Source organism: Nelumbo lutea, chromosome 2 (genome assembly GCF_056320005.1).
Source record: "Nelumbo lutea isolate HS-2025 chromosome 2, American lotus-T2T, whole genome shotgun sequence".
Classification (NCBI taxonomy): Eukaryota; Viridiplantae; Streptophyta; class Magnoliopsida; order Proteales; family Nelumbonaceae; genus Nelumbo; species Nelumbo lutea.
In genome coordinates, this window is record NC_142685.1 from 9,635,660 (window position 1) to 9,643,955 (window position 8,296).

Consider the following 8,296-nt stretch of genomic DNA (forward strand, 5'->3'; position numbering starts at 1 on the left):
TGTTGTCACCGAGTACTACACTGCAACTTGCTGTGTTGGCTTCTACTGTGTGCTAAACACTGCTGCCGCAGGTTATAACTTCACCCACAAACAGTTCTAGGACTGCTGAAATCAGTCCTTCCACCTAGATCTGTTCTACACAGATCTATCTTAGCCAAATGGCTACAGTCTGTTGTACTGTGTCTATTAGGGCATTAGCCTCTGGGTCTAACTCCCCTTGGACCCTACAACCAAGGGAAACCCTAGATGTAGGTCTAGCTGTGTTCTACGACCAACCCTAGGGTTTCTTTGCAGCAACCAACAAGAAGAATGGGAGAGTTACCTGCAAGTAGAAGAAGATGCGGCTGCTGTAACCAGTCGTAAGATCAGTGCTCTGATACCATGTTTGCTGAAATAAGGCTGTCGAATGAGAGTAGAAGAGGAAGAAGAAGAGGAACAGAAATGAAATGGGCGGCAATAAATCACTTCGGCCAGCCCTAATCTATTATATATAAAGGCATTACATAATGTTACATGAATGGACAAGACTGCCCCTGATTAGTGATGGGACACCTAGTCGAAATAAACATTAAGTAAAATTAGGCCCAGTAACAAGGCCCACTAACTAATGACTTAAGACCCAACAAAGGTAAACATACAAACTAAGACAGCCGAACCAACATGATACTTCTTTCTCTTGCTGCCTCATACTCTTGGCCCTTGTTTCAACTTGATGTGAATAATGCTTTCCTAAATGGGGATCTACAAGAAGAAGTGTATATGGATCTTCCTATTGGCTTTTACAATGATACTGAAAAGGGAAAGGTATGCAGGCTTAAGAAGTCACTTTATGGCTTGAAACAATCTCCCAGAGCATGGTTTGACAGATTCGGAAAGGCCTTGATTGCTTTTGGCTACACTCAGACTCAATCCGATCACACCTTGTTTGTGAAGCGAAGGGGATCTTTGATGCCAGTTCTAATTGTTTATGTGGATGATATTATTGTCACTGAGAATGATCTGAGCGAGACTGATGGTCTGAAAAGGAATCTACATAAAGAATTTGAAATTAAGGATTTTGGAGAACTGAGATACTTCTTAGGCATTGAAGTTGCAAGATCAAAACATGGATTTTTTATCTCTCAAAGGAAGTATGTCTTGGATCTTCTTCAAGAGACAGGGAAGCTCGGAACAAAGGCAATCAGCACCCCTATTGATCAGAACCATAAAATCAATGCATCAGAAGGTAAACCAGTAAAGGACATTGGGAGATATCAGAGACTTGTGGATCGGTTGCTATACTTGTGTATGACAAGACCAGACATTTCCTATGCAGTAAGTGTAGTAAGTCAATACATGCATGCTCCACGAGTCCAGCATTGGGAGGCAGTTGACAGGATTCTTGCTTATCTAAAGGGACACTCGGGCAGAGGCATATTGTTTACTGATCATGGACAGTTGAAACTAGAGGCTTATACAGATGCAGATTGGGCAAGATGCCTTGATGACGGGAGATCAACTTCAGAAGTGTGCACCCTTGTTGGGAGTAACCTTGTCTCATGGAAGAGTAAGAAACAAACAATGGTGGCAAGATCAAGTGTTGAAGCCGAATACAGGGCCATGGCACATGGAGTTTCAAAACTTCTCTTAATCCGTTCCCTGCTAGAAGAAATTGGTGTACAGGCAGAAGAACCTATGATGCTATATTGTGATAACCACGCAGCAATTAACGTTGCCCATAACCCAGTCCAACATGACCGAACTAAGCGCATTGAAGTGGATAGACATTTTACCAGAGAAATGGTAACTTCTGGAGAACTCTGTCTTCCATACATTGCTTCTGATCTGCAGCTCGATGATGTTCTCACAAAAGGTGTTGCAAAGAACAAGCTGGAGCATGATCTACACAAGTTGGGAATGTGTGACATTTACTCCCAACTTGAGGGGGAGTGTTGAGTTGGCCCGAGTTGTTTTTTATTTAGTTAGGAAGTTGTTGGGCTTTAGGCCCATTAGTTTATGTTCTTTTTTTTTTAAGTTGTGACTGTTCAGCTATATTAGTAGCCGCCCTACTAAGGGCATCCTTGTAATATCTCATCCTTTTAAGTTAAGTATAAATATAATGAGAGGTAGGCAGCTAGGGTTAATTTTACAATCCCGGTTGAATTCCTACTCTTTTCTTCTTCTCCTTTCTTCTCTACTGCTGAAATCTTCATCTTCCCCCTCTTTTCTTTCACAAGAAACTCGACTAAATCTGCAATTAATGATTTCTACTATGACCAATACTGCCAAGACTATAAAAGCCTAAATGAATTTTCATTGACCTTGAAGCACAAGGAGGTTTCAAATTCCAAGAATAGAAAAGCCACATGCAAGATATGTATTACTTGAGGGACTTGGTGATGTGCTATGAGCAACATTATTTTCAGAACGTTGATTCTTCCTCATATCCTTGCTTGTGTCAGTTTTCTCAGAATGAAACTTCATTACCAAACTGAATGTTGGTATGAGCAACATTATTTTCAGAACGTTGAGGACTTACAAGGAAGATATGTATTACTTGAGGAACTTGGTGATGTGCTATGAGCAACATTATTTTCAGAACGTTGATTCTTCCTCATATCCTTGCTTGTGTCAGTTTTCTCAGAATGAAACTTCATTACCAAACTGAATGTTGCTATGAGCAACATTATTTTCAGAACGTTGAGGAACTTGTGTCAGGAACTTGGTGATGTGTCAATAAAAAAATAAAACTTCATTACCAAACTGAATGACAATTCTTCTGACAATATATTTATATAAAGTACGATTCAGTCCTCTATTTTGTTTATTCTCATAAAAGAATTAAATAACAAATAAAATAAAAAATAATTAAGTAAAATTGCATGGTTATCCCTTGCCAAATAGGTATACCATAATAACTTAACAATAAAAAGCACTCTTTTTTGGGGAAAAGTAAAGTATAATTTATATTAACTGAAAAAACATATATAATACTATGATCCTCTGTACATGAGTATTTTGTACAAAAACACCCTTTAAGGACCCCCAAAAAAATTTACATTCAAGAAAGTGGACAAGAGGTCATCTAGACTGAAACATGTAAGAGTAGACAGCCATGCTCTCAACATGCCAACTGCAGAACTGATAACCACCTCCTCTGGATTCGAGTTCTGCTAAAAAATTCTACTATTCCTTTCAGACCATACTGTCCACAAGACTGCTATGGGAACCACACCCCAGCAAGCTCTCCTTTTCTTGGACATTCCTTGCATCCTCCACCCTGCTAACAGGTCCTTCACAGAGTTCGGGAAGCACCCAACAGCTGGAACAGAAATTCTCAAATAATTCCAGACTTTAGAAGAAAAAGTACAAAATAGGAACAGATGATTTTTTATCAATAACTCATAAGAAGAATTTGTTAATTTTAAAATAACGCAGAGAAGCAAGACATTGTGGAAATTACAACAGACACCAAGTGTCTGGACCCCCCAAACATATTACAGCTGAGCCCATAAACATTCTCTGTCTCTGAACCCCTTGCTTAGCTAGACCATCTGCCAGGCTGTTGGCAGATCTTCTAACCCAATTAACCTGAATAGACATGCCCCTAGAATGCCATTTGAAACGCCTAAGAACATTCCTTAGATGTCAAGACACTCCTCCCTTCTTTAGCCAATCAACCACTATTTTGGAGTCGTCTTCAATAATTTAGTGTTCAATTCCCAATTCTTTGGCTTTCTCAACTCCAAAAACAGCTGCCCAAAATTCTACAGATGTCACATCGCCTTGCTCAATTGGACCTGAGAAAAGAGAACATATATTTCCTTCTTCATCTCTAATAACTCCTCCAATTCCAGATGGGCCAAGATTGCCCACACAGTTCCCATCAAAATTCAGCTTGGAACATATCGGATTAGCCTAAAGATGAGCCATGTGAATCTTGATTGCCCCAAAGAGAAATCTTTCAATTCAAAGGCCTCTATGAACTCATTAAATTTTCTCATGCTTGTCGTAGCCCTTCTCCTACACCCATTAGATTCTTCCACAAACCTGATTATGTTAAAATCCTCTCAAGACACCACGGTCCATCCCACAGACCTCTAATGTCTGGCTCTCTGCTAACTCATCCCAAAACAAAATTCTTTCTCTATAAGAGTTTGGCCCCATACGCATTTGTTAGAACCCATTCAAACCCATCCTAAACATTCCTTAATTTTACCAACACTGAGTATTTACCCACCAATTCTTTGATGCACTGTATTGTTTCATCCCTCCAGATTGTTATGATGCCCCCCAAAGCTCCCCATGATGGGTCAAAGCTCCACCTAACATTCCTCTCTCCCCAAAAGCCTCTGACCCATTTGATTTAGGAACAGATGAATCACAGACTCCCTATCAGCATTGCAGAGGAAGCAATCCACATTTGCTAGATTAGCTCCTTTCCTGACCAGCAAATCCTTAGTTAAGCATTTTTCCCAGGCCACTACCCAGGCAAAAGACTTCACTTTTGAGGGAGTTGCATTTCCCCAAATTGCTCTATAAGGAAACGAGCTCTCCTGCTCACCCATCAAACCACCATAAAATGAACTGACTGAGAAAACCCCTGACATGGACCATCTCCACTACCTTAAATCTTAGCCATTCACATTGACTTGTTGGGATGTTGGTACATCAAACAGAGTTACTTTGGCCTCTCCTAGGAAAGCTATCCATGTGGCTTTGCCTATCTTCCTTGAGCGAGTCAGGTATGATTGCTATTCAGTGTCTAAAATTCACTTTTGGGAGGACCTTTGAGTGGGTGACTCTACTCTTAAAGATGTTTTCCCCTCTATTTACTCCTTACATTTTTTTTAAATGATCCTGCATCTTCCTTTTACCCTAGTTCTAAAGGGGTGGTATGGAACTTGGGTCTTAGAAAAGGGTAAAGAGAGGTTGAGTGTTCCCTTGTATCCGAGTTACTGCTTATCCTTGATTCAGTTGCGGTAATTCATTTTCTTACTAATGAAAGAATCTGGATTCCTGGCCCCCAAAGGCTCTTTCTCTTGTGTCTCCTGCCTCCGGTCTCTGGTTGCTTGTGCTCCCTTTGGATCTTCCTTTCCAGTGAGGTTTGGTGCAAACCAGTTCCCTTAAAAATAGAGGCTTTCTGTTTGGGAGGTCTTTCATGGAAAAATCAACACTCTGAATTTGCTACAAAAGAGAATGAAAAATGTTTGTTCATCCCCAAACCGGTGCACGGTTTGCAAAGCAAACAGTGAGACAGCCTATCACATCCTTATTCCTATTCTTTTGTTACCTCTATTTGGGAGTGGGTGTTTTTTTTTTTTTTCGATAAATTCTATTTGGGAGTGGTTCTTTGATCTTTTGGGGAGCAGGCGGACTCTGCCTACAAGCTTAGTTAGTTTGTTTGCAGGTAGAACCTTTAATTGGCCATGGAAAAGAGGAAGAATTTTTGTGGAGATGCACTAAGGCTGCCCTGTTATGGATAGTCTGGGATGAAAGAAATAAAAGACTTTTCAAGGAAGAGGAGAGATCTATGGAAGCAATCCTATAATGTATTCTTTTAAGGGTGATTAATTGGGTCAGGTCCTTGGATTTGTTCTCACCTTTTTCCTTTTATGAGACATAAGAAGAAATTGGAGGGAAGTGGCTTCTTCATCTACGAGAAAATCTAGAAGAATTAAGAGTTTGGAACCTCCTCCAGAAAGCTTCATAAAACTCAATTTTGATGGGAGCTGTCTCAATAACCCAAGCCCCTCAAGTATAGGAAGGGTTTTCAGGGATAAAGATGGAGTCACTTTAGCTCCATTCTCGGGTCCTAGTGCTCAAGGAGACTCCACTAGAGCTGAACTATCCATTGTTTGTGTGGGGCACAATTAGCAGAAAGACTAAATCTTAGAAGATTGGTGGTTGAAGGGAACTCTCAAGTGGTGATAAACTGGTTAGAGAATGAAAAGAAGGTTACTTGGACCTACTGTAAAGTGATGAAGAAGATCAAGTGGTTATTAAGGGGAATGACAGCTTGCTTTCATGGGGTTCCTAGGGATGCTAATGGGATGGCTGATTCATTAGCTAGGCAGGGGGTTGTTAGGGAACAATTATTTTGGGCTCAATTTTTTTAACTGTTTTTATCTTTTAGGGGTAGTCCCTTTTATGATAAATAATTTTAGGAGTACTCATACCCCTCTTGCTCGTCTATGTACATTTTTGTTCATATTAATGAAATGATATCTGTTAACTATCACAAACAAAAGACACACACTACCAATGAGTTGACTTTGCTGAAGCATCTCCTTCAGGAGATCAGTATTCCTATAACTAAAGTGCTAAAGCTACAAGGCTATTTTGTAACAATCCAGTCTTCAGTGAGAGGACGAAACATATAGAAGTTGACTGCCATTTTGTCATATAGAAGGTGACAAATGGCAAAATAGTTACACCATGTTTCAAATTAGAGGGCCAATTAGCAGATCTCTTCAGTAAGAGCTTGAGTCAAACTAGAACAAACTATATCTATAACAAGCTGGAGTTCTATGACATATATGCTCCAGCCTCCAGCTTGAGGGTGGAGGTTAACGTCTAGTCGGCAAGGGTATAACTGTCCTTTGTTAATTCGTATTAGGCTGTTTTATTCTCTCTTATATCACTTAAATAAGGGCAGTCTTGTAATTTCAGTTTATGATTAAGAAATAAAACACATGGGAGTTCAGTTTGTTTTCTCCTGGAAAACCCTTTTCTTTTCTCTTCTTCTCTTCTCCCCTTCTCCTACTTCTTCGTAACATACCTATTCTCACACTATTTCTGCACTTATTTACTGATGTTTATTAAATAAAACTACGATCAAATAAAAAACAATATACAAGGAGTTCATTCTTAAAGCAGCATGATCTAGTCTACTTATACAAAGAAAAAGATTCATCCTAAGTTCGTGCAAAAACATAAATTCAATGCAACAGTTGAAACAAATAACTTTTGAAAAACCAAAAACAGATAAAAATGGAACTAAGGTCTCAGACAGTTTTCGTGGTTTTGATTACTTGAGGGATGCGTACTAGAGCTGAAATTGGCTGGACGAACCTTTTTCTATGCCACGGCAGCTTAACCCCTGTTTGGCATCGATTTGTGTTTCTGATTCTCAGAACGATTCCTAAAAGATTCCTACTGGAATAACTTCTCCCAGTCGCGGCAGCTTGAGCTAGTGCTGGGATTGAAGAAGTTGCCGAGTTAAGAAAGACTAGTTACAGAAAAAATAACTTTGTTTTAAATTTGTGGCAGACAGATATTTCCCAACAGGAAAAAGAGATAGAAGAAGAAGAAAAGGAAAAAGTATCTGTCGCTGGCAATGAGACTTGCTGCGACTTCTCGCTAGTTCCGGTCCCCAAACTCGAGGAGAACAACAGTGAGAGAATGGTGAGGTCGGTTGCAAGTCCCTAATGACAGTATCGGCTATGAGTTGTAAGAACAAAACTATGCAGACGGATTATTAATCTGGCGTATCCGACCGTGCCGTGCTGACTGTTTAGGGTATATTACTAAGGGTCCGTTTGGTTTGCCACGCCATAAAAATCGGAATCAGAAAGGAATGGTCTAACTAGATTCCAATTGATACTATTTTGATTCATTATAGGCTGAAATTCAAAATTGACCAACCCCTGATAAAAATTTCAAATTTTGACTTTTATTGTTCCTTTTTTAATGGATAAATAGCTTGACACTCAAATTTATATAGGCAAATATGAAGAGGTAAAGAAAACATGAGTAAAGAAAGAAAAAAGGCAAAAAAATATTAAAGATTGTATTACTGTATAGCCATGAATGGCCTGTCTATGTTATCATATCTGTCCTTACTTCAAACCCCGTTCATAATTTTCTGTAGATTGTATTACTTTACAGCCATAAATCCAAGCACTCTCTCTCTCTCTCTCTCTCTCTCTCTCTCTATATATATATATATAATACATATTAAAATTGATCTATCCATGGCACCATACCTCTCCTTACTTCAAACCCCCCTTTCTGATTTTCTGCTTTTTTTTTTAATTTTGTATTTTTTCAATTCTACATAATTACCCATTAAACCAATAAGGAAATCACATATCCCCAACTATTTCTAACAACCATAAATAAATTACATATGCTCAATTAAAAAAATTCAGAACTTGTTAAATGTTATAACAAAATTATATACTAAATTTAAAATATTTATTCAAAATACAAAAAATTAATAGATGTAATACTATTCATATTATTAATAATTCAATATTTTTTAAATTTCATCATGAAATTATGTAGCAACAATATACATTATAATTTTATGAAT

General features: G+C 38.6%; 1 pseudogene across 1 annotated transcript in view; it reads right to left on the reverse strand.

Moving 5' to 3' along the window:
• Positions 1-7,211, reverse strand: part of LOC148868461 (protein NUCLEOLAR FACTOR 1-like) — a 50,431-nt pseudogene extending 43,220 nt beyond the window's left edge. The window contains exon 1 of the transcript XR_016107003.1: positions 7,014-7,211. The product of XR_016107003.1 is annotated as a protein NUCLEOLAR FACTOR 1-like (transcript). The remainder of the gene's footprint in view (positions 1-7,013) is intronic.
• Positions 7,212-8,296: the final 1,085 nt, after the last annotated feature.